We start from the raw sequence: 13,079 nt of genomic DNA on the forward strand, positions 1-13,079 counted from the left end.
GTCCCACGATCCTTAATGGACCAACGAAGATTAATTCTCACACTTGTCAGCTCTTGCCGTCTTCGGAATTGTGTGGATGATGCTTTTCCGAAAGTCAGATGGTATATCGCCAGACTCATACATTCTACACACCAACGTGAATAGTCGTTTTGTTGTCACTTCCCTCAATTATTTTTAGAAGTTCTGATGGAATGTTATCGATCCCTTCTGCCTTATTTGACCTTAAGTCCTCCTAAGCTCTTTTAAATTCTGATTCTAATACTGGATCTCCTATCTCTTCTAAATCGTCTCCTGTCTCTTCTATCACTTCAGACCAATCTTTCCCCTTATAGAAGCTTTCAAAGTATTCTTTCCACCTAACCGCTAATGTCACCGGAGGTTGTTTTGACTCTCCTGTGTGCTGAGTCTGTCCTTCCGACTATCACTTATTTTTTCGATGTCTTCACATTTTTCTTGCAGCCGTTTCGTCTTAGTTTCCCTGCACTTCGTATTTATTTCATTCCTCAGCGACTTGTATATCTGTATTGCTGAGTTTCCCGGAACATTTTTGTACTTCCTCATTTCATCAATCATCTGAAGTGTTTCTTCTGTTACCCATGTTTTCTTCGCAGTTACCTTCTTTCTCCCTATGTGTTTCTTCCCAACTTCTGTGATGGCTCGTTTTAGAGATGTCCATTCCTCTTCATCTGTACTGCCTACTCAGCTATTCCTTATAACTGTATATGCCGGCCATTGTGGCCAAGCGGTTAAAGGCACTTCAGTCTGGAACCGCGTGACCGCTACGGTCGCAGGTTCGAATCCTGCCTCGGGCATGGATGTGTGTGATGTCCTTAGGTTAGTTAGGTTTAAGTAGTTCTAAGTTCTAGGGGTATTCGCCAATACTAGCGGAAACTTGTTACAGAACTCTATTAGTCTTTCTCCTCTCTCATTCCTTGTCCCAAGCCTATATTCTTCGGTAACTTTTTCTTCTATTGCTTCCCCTACAACTGTTTTCCAGTCCCCCATGACTATTAGTTTTTCATCCCCGTTTACATGCTGTATTACCCTTTCAATATGCTCATACACGTTCTCTATCTCTTCAGATTGCGACGTCGGCATGTATACCTGAACCATTTTTGTCGGTTTTGATTTGCTGTTGATTCTGATAAGAACAACCCAGTCACTGAACTGTACACAGTAACACACTCTCTGCCCTACCTTCCTACTCATAATGAATCCTAGTTCAGTTATGCCAATTTCTGCTGGTGTTGATATTACCCAATACTCATCTGACCAGATATCCTTGTATTCTTTCCACTTCACTTCACTGACCCCTACTATATCTAGATTGAGACTTTGCATTTCTCTTTTCAGATTTTCTAGTTTCCCCTTCCACGTTCAAGCTTCTGACACTCCACGCCCCGACTCATAGAACGTTATCCTTCCATTGATTATTAAATCTTTTCCTCATGGTAATATCCGCCTTGGCACTACAGTGACACAAAAAACCGTTACAAACCGCTTACTTCAAGGACATTCATTCCACTGACCCAGAACCACCACCATTTGCGACTTCTGTGGTGTCATGCATGAGCTCACTGAAGAGCAGGGTGGAGGTCTTTTGTGTTTTGTGATAAATGATGGTTCTGTTTCGGAGCCAGTGGTGGCCATGTGTTGGTTACTACGAAGACAGCTGAGGGCCTGCAATCAAACGGTCTGCATGCTATACACACTGCCCTTAGACGTGGACTTACGATGTGGAGTAGTATTTGTTATGAGAGTAGGATCACTGTCGTGGCTATCCCATGCAGCTTGGCTGCGAAGTTGTATGTCAGTATGGTTATTCGACCTGTTGTGTTGCCTGACATTCATGAAAAGCATTCCAGGGAGAGAGCAGTTTTCTAAAAGGGCAGCGCTCGATGACATACCGCAGCTGTAACCCAGCATGCTCTACAGAGTTTCAAAAATGGTTCAAATGGCTCTGAGCACTATGGGACTTAACATGTAAGGTCATCAGTCCCGTAGACTTAGAACTACTTAAACCTAACTAACCTAAGGACATCACACACATCAATGCCCGAGGCAGGATTCGAACCTGTGACCGTAGCAGCAGCGCGGTTCCGGACTGATGGGTGTAGAACCTCTCGGACATAACGGCCGGCTACAGAGTGTCGCTATGTTGCCTTGGCCTGCTCGATCACTACATCTATTTCAAAACAACCTCAAATGGGACATAATCAGACGAACAGCGTCATCCCCGAACAGTATTACTCGTCCTTTTATTGACCAATCAAGTGGAACAGGTATGGAACACGATCCCAAAAACTGACATCCGGCGCCTGTATCATAAAATACATGCACGTTTGCATTCAACATTCTGGGGCTACATCGCGTATTAATATACCGGCGCTTCACATTTGCAATGGCTTATCTCATGCGTACATTGTCGCGTGGCCTTGCAATGTTAGACACTTAAGTACGACACCTACATAAATGTATTCCTGATATTTCATTACCCCACATTAATACTTTTCTCTGTTACGATTTTTTTTTCCATCAGTGTATTTCCTTGCTTTTAAATTTTCAGTGTTCATTTTTTGATCTTTCGTGTGTGCATATGAGAAATGGAATTATTATGTAAATGAATATATGTATTTTAAATTTTAAAATATTTCTCATTGTGCCTGAGTAAATTACCTATGTACTTATAAGATTTAGCCCAGTAGGAAGATGATGTCTGTGTAAAAGCTTTACGTGCGCTAGAGTGACCAAAGATGAGCGGCTTAGTTCAAGACGGGTAGTCGTAATAACTTTAAGTACTTTTGGAAAAGATATTTATATTTTGTAAAGAGAAGTTTTTCTTAATAGTCTTGGTCGGAAAGCGAAGTTTGGAAGAAGAGAATGTGCGTACTGTAAAAACAATAGCTAACCAAATGAATTTACTTGTTTGAGGTCGGAGTAGATACCGAATTTCATTGTTCCACAGAATTTCGATTGATAAATGACTGACAGCGCTTCATGTATCGAGGAGTAAATTGATTTAATAAGAAGCTGTATTTAGTAGTGTGTGAGAGCCAAGATTACGATCGTTTATTTTGAATGAGAGTAATAAATGTTTGCGAATTAATTTGTAAATAAGATTAAAGGATATATTAATTAACTTGAACTTGCGATTTTAAAACAGTCCGTTGCGAAACATTACGTAGATTGGATTCAGCAGACAGCTTCATTAAATTGAGGCGTCATACAATAGTGTTATTACTAAGCACTAGCTTAGCGCCCCCTATCTCATTTGCGTAGTAGCTACATCAAAATAATTTTATAAACATACATTATGCCTACTGAAAAATTCCTGTTGAAACCCACAGCTTCGCACTCGTTATTGCTGAAGAGGAAAATCCCTGTTTATCATATTAACGCGATATATCCCTTCCCGAATCTTTTCGAGCCTGCTGAAATTTCTATACGGTGTGTTTATCCGTAGCCAATGCGTCGGAGTAATCGAAAAGTATTTTTCTGTTTTGGTGATTAACTTCGTTAATTTACGGGACAGCCATCGCTATCTCATTCCAACTCAGCGACATTCCGGGACAGCAGACCATCAGCACCAGAGAACCATGCTGCAGTTTTCACGAGGTAGACTACGTTTGAGACTCAGCTATCAACTAGCCGCCATTTGTGTTCCTGTATCATACAAAACAGATCCCTGCCTGAATCATCATATTAAAGTGTACCACACGTAAAGAACAGTATTTATGTTCCTTAAGACGATAACTGACCGACGGTGTGTTTATTACATTTTTAGCAATCAGATTTCCCTCGATGCCAGAACTTTACAGTCAACATAAAGTTTACGAAAGACGTACCTTTAGTTCTCATTAGAACTCCGCTCTACCCTTCACTGAAATGTTTGCGAATTAATTTGTAAATAAGATTAAAGGATATATTAATTAACTTGAACTTGCGATTTTAAAACAGTCCGTTGCGAAACATTACGTAGATTGGATTCAGCAGACAGCTTCATTAAATTGAGGCGTCATACAATAGTGTTATTACTAAGCACTAGCTTAGCGCCCCCTATCTCATTTGCGTAGTAGCTACATCAAAATAATTTTATAAACATACATTATGCCTACTGAAAAATTAATGTAAGAATATTAATCAGCCGTTTCTTTTTCTACGCCACTCTGATGAGTGTCAAACAGCTTTCCTTGATTTAGTTCACAATTTGAAACACCTTCTAAACTTTTCACGTTAATTAAGGATTCTAAACCACTGTCTTTTCCGAATGTATTTCTGACCAGAAAGCGGTTTTGGTACATGGAGTTTTTGTTAACCACGCAGTTGTGTTATTTTGGTGATATTTCCATATATACTTTCATCCTTCAGCACCTACGTCTTAATATCTATACCTGGATTCAGATTCTTCTTTCTTTCTTAAAAATTTTCATCCCTTATTTTACCTCCTTTGGTTGAATTTCTTGCTTTGAGAAGGCTTTTATAATGAATAATTTCATAGAACTATTCGTTCCCTACTTCACTCGCGTATGAGTACTGGCTATCGTTTTAATACTTCTGCCGATCAAGACTCTCGATTCCTTCGAACCCTTTCAATCGATGACTACAACTATTCATTCCCTTTCAACTGCACAATTTGTCATGAGTAAGCCACTGGGTCGACGGCGATACAAAGCAGCCATGTGGGGGGACAACGACATAAAAGCTAGGATTACTCTGATGCTGGCTTTCGAAATAAGTGAAAGGATGACATAAATTTCCTGACTTTATTCTTTACATTTTAAACGAAAGAGGGACAGTTGTTATGTTTATGCTTCCGGTTCTCATTGGTAGGGGTGACAGGAAGCAAATAAAACAAAGTAATCTATAATCATATATTTTATTGTACAGGATTCCAATGTCCCAGTACATTATTTTGTGTAGAAGAACAAGCGCATTTAGTAGTTGAAGTGCTAGCGGTAGTATTCTAGCTTAGAACACTTTTACAAGTGTACTGTACATTACTTTCCATTACATTTCAACAAGAACAAAAGTAAAGTAATTCAAACAACAGAAAATCCGGAATGAAGTGTAGCAGTATTTAGAAAAGGGAAGTTGCTACTCACCACACAGCGGATATACTGAGTCACAGTTAGGTACAACAGAAAGTCTGTCACAAATGAATAAAGTTATCAGTCAATAAGGCCTTCGTTAATAATATACATACATACACACACACACACACACACACACACACACACACACACACACACACAAATGGAAATGCAACTAACATCCATGACCGCAGCCTCAGGTAACTGAAACCAGACTGTGAGCAGCAGCACCAGTGTATGATGGAAGTGGCGACTGGGTGGGGAGAAAGGAGGTGGCGGGGCTGGGGTGGAGGAGGGATAGTATGGTGGAGGTGGAGGAAAGTGAAGGTTTGCAGGTGAGATGGAGGGCCAGGGCGAGCTGGCGAGGGGAGAGGGTGCAGTGGAAAAGGAGAGAAGTAAAAAGACTGAGTGTGATGGTGGAATGACGGCTGTTTAGTACTGGAACGATAACAGGGAAGGGACTGGATGGGTAATGACAGTGACTAACGAAGGTTGAGGCCAGGAGGGTTACAGGAACGTAGGATGTATTGCAGGGAGCGTTCACACCTGCAAAAATCAGAGAAGCTGGTGTTGGTGAGAAGGATCCATATGTTGCAGGAGTGAAGCAGCCATTGAAACGAAGGATGTCATGTTTGGCAGCGTGTTCAGGAACAGGGTGGTCCACTTGTTTCTTGGCTACAGTTTGTTGGTGCCCATGCTGCGGCACTTCTGCGTGCTTGCGGGGGCCCTACACTATATTAGGCAGATGTACCTTTTTCTTTGGCTCTTCTGTGCGTTTTGGCTAATGTAATGTCCAAACAAACTAATTAAGATAGCTCTTATAGGTCGTACTGGGGATATATACAGGCATTTAGGCAGCTACATACTTACAGGCCTAGGTTGAGAAGGCTGGGCCAAACAGTTGGCCATGTCCTTAGTAGGCGCCATCCTCGTACTTGGCTGAAATAATTTAGGGAAACCACGGAAAATATGAATCAGGACGGCTGCAGAAGACTGGAGTGTGAACCCTCCAGAACACGAGGCCTCTCTATTTAAAACAGTGCTACCTCATGTGGTTTATTCCAATTATACAAAGAAGTTATTTAATATTGTAAAAGGCTAGTGCTTGGCTGCTTTCTCTCTCACAGTGATCACGCACACCACACACACATTATTTCATTATGTAACACTACACACACTGTCAACTGATGTCAGATCCACAGGAATGATGTCTGGTTTCCATTTTGCGTGCCGCAAATTCTCATTCACTAGCCTGTATGTATCAGCTAAAAACGAGTGAGATACTGAGCTCAGAAAAAGGACAAGATGTTAGCACTATGTACTGCATAGCTTTGGAAGGAATTTTCCAGAAAAGAGAGAAATGGAAGAAAGAATACAGAGTGAATGTCTAAATGAAATGATCAATGTTTTATTATCATTATCGTTATTTATACGTGATACACTTTTCACCACATTCCTACTCTACGCTATATAATGCACTGCTTCAGTGCATATAATTTAATGATTAACAGGTGCTTTGTAACTACAATTTTAAAAAATTTTGTTTTAAAGTTCTGTTGAATCACCTTGGCCTACTTATTGTATAGTTTTATCCCCATTAGAAAATGCTATTTTTTTCCTTCTTGTAAGATGAAAATTCACTCCAGCTCTTGTTCCATGGTCATTATCAATGATGTTTTCGATGTATTTAAGTGCCTGGTAAATCTATTCAGATGGTTAAATTAAAATCCACAGCGTTTCGATACATCTTTCCAATATCTGGACAACCATTTTTAATTATTTTCTTAAGGCCCTTTTCTGTAATTTAATAACTTTATTCATGTTTTGTAAATTAATTCTTCAGAAAATAATTCCATGGCTAAGAACCGAATTACATGTGAGTGGTATGTATTTAAATACTCTGGGTGTCAAAGACTGATGACAGGAGTGTGTGGGCAAAACGTGCTGATGATACCCTCCCTGCAAGTATCTTTGTGTGTTCACACCACTTCAACTGATAATTAATTTTATTCTTAGAAATTTGGTCTTCGAGACCAATCCATGAGGGTGCCATCATTATTTAATGTAACAATGTCATATTCCCTCTTCAAACTGAAATTCATGAAATTTTATGTGTCGATGTGGTTTTATTTCACCAGTTGCAAAATTTTCTTGAGGGTTTCATCATATTTCTCTTCAAGGAGTTCTCTTGTCTCCTCAGTTACTAAGCGGTATGAGATCCTTACCAGGTAGGACTGAAGGAGGACATCGAGAAAGGTCAAAGTGCAGCAGCGCGTTTTGCATAATGGCGAAATTGGGGTAAGGGTGTCGCTGATATGACAGGCAAGTTGGGGTGGCAATCGATGAAAAAAAAAAAAAAGTTGTTCGTTGCGGCGAGATCTTTCACGAAACTTCAATGCCAGTATTGTCCTTCGAATGTTAAGATGCTTTGTTGACACAATTCTACGTAGAGAGATATGACCATTTTATTGAAATAAGAGAAATCAGAGCTTACATGTCAAGATTTTAGTGTTCGTGTTTCCCATGCGACGTTCGAGATTGGAACGATAGGGGAATAGGAAGAAAGTGGTTCAATGAACCCTCTGACAGGCACTTAAGTGTGTTTTGCGGAGTAGTCATGAAGACGTAGATGGAGTGACGTGGGTTCAGCATACTGCTGTATCGGCGGCTGTCAGCTTTTGCTACCTAGAGGCGCTACTATTCGGCGAAACAGCTCCTCAGCTGGCATCAGGAGCTTGAGTGTACCCAGTTCTAAGGAATAATCTCTGAAAGACCCCGATACTCCTCTGCACGATAGTAAAGTGCGATAATCACCCTTTTACGAAAGCGGATGATCAAAATTTTTCGAGATAATTAATCCACAAACATGTAACTGTTGGGGCAACTAATGATAGTCACACATTTGACGCCAAGGAACAGTCCTTTATGTTAATGCAATATCATTTCGTGATTTGAAGATGTTCGCTTAACCGAAGCTGGTTGTTTGTGAGCAAAAACCCATTAAAATAGCTCTTGGTAATTCTATCATGGCCACCTACAAGTACATAGATGGCTGCAGCGCTTTTGACAGAAAATATACAAAATATTTTACTCCATTACTAATCCAGCGAGATAGTTCTTAAGAGTAGCTTCTTTTACTTTTATCTTGGGAATACCAGTTGGGAATCGGAGTGACGTTGCAAGAAAGTAGTGCTTACTGATAGGTGGAAGAGCTCGTTTCGATTGATGTCGCATACTAGATTAGAAGTGAGCTTGTTCTGTATCCTCAGACGCAGCGCACGGACTGCGCCATCTGGTCCCAGAGTGCGCATTCCCCTGAGACGGCTACGCGCCTAGTTCTGTGGTACGTATAATGGTAGGTATCCTCTCGGGGAGCATGCGGCGGGCTTGTCTGCCAGCAGGCTCTCCGCTCCGCTGTGAGCACAGTGCAGGCCTGCGATGGCTGCTCCCGACAGCTCTGCTCCTCCGCTTCCACAAGCGCTCCAGCGCTTTCCGCGAAGTGCGTTTGTTACCGCAGAGGTTTCAATAGCTCTGTTCTCCAAAACAAGTTTCTCCATTGGCTTTAGAAATTACTGCGCTGAATAGTGCTGGTCTTAGAAAAGGCACAGAATACCATACTAACTGTGCGAAAAACTGTCGAGGGTACCAAGGTATTATATAATGTTATTCATTACTTGCACTAAAAGTAATTAAGAAAGTAGTTGACAGTATTTGTAGGCGATTGATGTACTGATCAGAAGAGTGGTTTACAAGTAAATACGCATGACAGCTATAGGTACATTATCACATTCCGATATGAGGCTTGGCAGCCGGTGCCGGTTTGAGTAAAATGATTTTGGGTATTGAGCCGAGTCGTTGTAATCTACTAAAATAACAGCAGCACGTCGATCTAAACGTTGGCAGCTTTATTCCTTTAGTAGTTTACAATGAAGCGGCCCAATACCCGAAACTATTTTAGCCAAGACTTTCACTTCCTGTTTTAACTCCATACCAGCGTCCACCAACCGAAGTGTTTGGCGATCTCCGAGTCTCATGGAAACCAATATCCAGATGATTTCAAATGGTGAGAAAAGGTGCTCACAATAGTAATGGTTTGACACATTACAGTGAGGTGACGAAAGTCAGGGATATTGATATGCAGATATACAGATGGCGGTGGCATCGTATACGCAAGTTACAAAAGAGCAGTGCATTGGCGGCTCTGTCATATGTACTCATGTGATTCATTTGAAAAAGTTGCCGACGTGATTATGGTCGCACTACGGGTGTTAACAGACTCTGAACACGCAATGGTAGTTGTAGCTACACGCATGGGACATTCTATTCAGAAAAAAATGTTAGGTAATTCAATATTCAAACATCCGCAGTGTCAATAGTGTGCCAAGAATACAAAATTTCAGACATTACGTCCCACCACGGACAACGCAGTGGACGACAACCATCACTTAACGATCGAGACCAGCAGCGTTTGCGCAATCCGTCACTGGCTGAAATAACGGCAGGAATCAATGTGGAACGTGCGAGAAAAGTATCAGTTATGACATTGCTGCGAAATTTGGCGTTAATGGGCTACAGCAGCAGACGAACGACGCGAGTGCCTTTCTAACAGCACGACATCGCCTGCAGCGCCTCTCCTGAGCTCATGACCATATCGTTTGGAACCTAGACGCCTGGAAACCCATGTCATGTTTAGATGAATTCCGATTTCAGTTGGAAAGCGCTTATGGTGGTTTTAGATTCTAGCGCAGACCCCTCGAATCCATAGATAAAGGTTATCAACAAGCACTGTGAAAGCTGGTGGTGGGTCCATAATGGCGTGGGCTGTGTTTACATGGAATGGACTGGGTCTTCTGGTCCTACTAAACCGATCATTGACTGGAAATATTACGTTCGGCTACTCGATGATCATTTGCAGCCAATCAACGATTGAATATTATAGATGACAGTGTTCAATGCCACTGGGTCACATTTGTTCACGATTTGTTGGAAGAACATGCTGGACAATTCAAATTAACCGCCCAGTTCGCCCGACATGAATCCTGTATCGTCGACACTTCCGCAGTTATTGGCGGCTACAGTGGCAGTATGGTTCAGAATTTCTTCACGGGACTTCCAACGACTTTTGAGTCCATTCCACGTCGATTTGCTGCACTAAGCCTGGCAGGAGGAGGTCCGACACTACATTAGGGTGTATCCCATGACTTTTGTCACTTCAGTGTATGTATCAAGTCACGTCAGGACAGCAAGGGGAACATGTGGTATTGCGTTATCATGTTGAAAGGTAAAGCATGTGACATTGCGTCACGCACACGTCATAAAATTAGTGGCTCTAGTCCCCATCAATGGCTATCCGAATAATAGGTGATCGTGTTGGGTAACTGATACTACTCCATACCATAACATCAGGTGCTGAAGTCACATAAAGAGAAAGAATGCACTCTGGTAACGAGCTTCCATCGTGATGTAGTACGAAAAACATGGAAACGTCCGAAAACAGCGCAGTACCACTCCTGTGACCATTGCTGCACTGCTGTCGCCATGCCCCTCTGTGCTACCGAGTCAAACTAAGGCACAACTGTGGTCACGATGCTGACAGGCCGTCATCGCGTTGGCCTTGTAGATTCATCTCTAGCTGCAAACAAGCCATTGTTTGCAGCAAGACATTGTACAGTCTTAGGTTAATGCTCAAATAGATAAATAGAGAATGGGTTGTTGTTAAGTGGCAAGCTGTAAACGGTACAACCCTAGTGATGTCTGTCGCAGTCCAGTATGTCGTGAGAACATATACACTGACGAAGTATATAGTAGTAGTCGCTTACCACAAAACCTAACACCTAGGAAAAGAGGACAGGGCACACTATGTCTTCTGTTTTGTTAAACGAAACTCTGGCAAAACACAAGCTTTTCCTGATAATCACACCTATATCAATCAATAATAATAAAATTATTAATAACGAGTCACTTACCGCCGCTTCACTTAAAGTGCTGTCGTCGAAGTTCGTCACAAGACGGAATCGACAGTTTGGTGACGCAACCAATGGTGAAAGTCAAAATATCCACGGGTGTACTGCCGGTCTACAGTGTCCAACGGGCACAATATTTCGGCGATCATACATGTCGCCATCATCAGGTGAACTGACGGACTGAGCTCCTGTGAACGTGCCGGCACGGAGATCCGTACACTATGGCTGCTCAGGGGGAACTGGGTTCGGTCGCGGCGGCGGCCGATTTAAATACCCTCCGCCCGCGGCGCGCTCACTCCGCCGTCCGCGCCCCGCGCCACGGTCGCGCGGTGGAACAGATTGCGACGGCGTCTGAGATGACGTCGGTGTGATGGCTCTGTCCGCCGTGGTCGTCACAACTATACGTTTGCTCGATTTACTCTTGATTAACCCAATCGCTGGTTCCCAAGCCTTGCTAAGATTATAGCCACAGTCACGGTTTATGAGGTCGTCATTGGTGCGAATTTCGATGGCCTCTCTAACAACGCTGTCCCAGTATCTCGACGCCTGTACCAGAATCCTCGTGCGTTCATACTCCATAGCGTGATTTTCGGACAAACAATGTTCAGCGACCGCCGACTTGCTCGGATACATCAGTCGAGTGTGCCTCTGGTGTTCACGGCATCGATCCTCGACGGTACGCATCGTCTGACCAATATACGACTTGCCACATTGACACGGAATCTGGTACACGCCGGCCTTCCTCAAACCGAGGTCATCTTTGGCGCTCCCCACAAGTGCACGAGTTTTATTCGGAGGACAAAACACAGTTCCGACCCGGTGTTTCTTCAAAATGCGGGCGATTTTCCCCGAGAGTGCGCCTGTATATGCAATAAACGCAGTGCCTACCTCCTCCCTCGTGATTTCATCCATCTCCACAGGTTGTGCTGTAGTGGGTGGGCGGAGAGCACGTTGAATCTGCCACTCTGAGTACCCATTTTTTCGAAATACAGTTCTCAGATGTTCCAATTCCTGGGGTAGACTCTCTGCATCAGAGATAGTGCGCGCCCTATGTACTAGAGTTTTAAGCACCCCATTCCTCTGTGAAGGGTGGTGGCAGCTGTCTGCGTGCAAATACAGATCAGTGTGCGTTGTCTCCCGATACACCCCATGGCCTAGGGTGCCGTCAGGCCTTCTCTTGACCAAGACGTCAAGGAAAGGTAGTTTATCCTCCGTTTCAGTCTCCATAGTGAATTTGATGTTGGGGTGTATGGAGTTTAGATGTGTAAGGAAGTCAAGGAGTTTTTTCATACCATGTGGCCAGATGACGAACGTGTCGTCCACGTAACGGAAAAAGCAAGTAGGTTTCCATTCGGATGACGACAGGGCTTCCTCCTCGAGGTTCTCCATGTACAAATTCGCTACCACCGGTGAGAGTGGGCTACCCATGGCGACTCCCTCCGTTTGTTCGTAGTATTCTCCATTAAAAAGAAAATACGTGGAAGTCAAGACATGCCTAAAAAGTTCAGTGGTCTTCTCATCAAACTTCTGACTAATCAATTCTAGTGACTTTCGCAGGGGTACCCTCGTGAACAAGGAAACGACGTCAAAACTCACCATGATATCTGACTCACCCAACGTGAAGCTATGACTTCCACGTATTTTCTTTTTAATGGAGAATACTACGAACAAACGGAGGGAGTCGCCATGGGTAGCCCACTCTCACCGGTGGTATCGATTTTGTACATGGAGAACTTCGAGGAGGAAGCCCTGTCGTCATCCGAATGGAAACCTACTTCCTTTTTCCGTTACGTGGACGACACGTTCGTCATCTGGCCACATGGTATGAAAAAACTCCTTGACTTCCTTACACATCTAAACTCCATACACCCCAACATCAAATTCACTATGGAGACTGAAACGGAGGGTAAACTACCTTTCCTTGACGTCTTGGTCAAGAGAAGGCCTGACGGCACCCTAGGCCATGGGGTGTATCGGAAGACAACGCACACTGATCTGTATTTGCACGCAGACAGCTGCCACCACC

This window comes from Schistocerca piceifrons, chromosome 1 (genome assembly GCF_021461385.2).
Source record: "Schistocerca piceifrons isolate TAMUIC-IGC-003096 chromosome 1, iqSchPice1.1, whole genome shotgun sequence".
NCBI lineage: Eukaryota > Metazoa > Arthropoda > Insecta > Orthoptera > Acrididae > Schistocerca > Schistocerca piceifrons.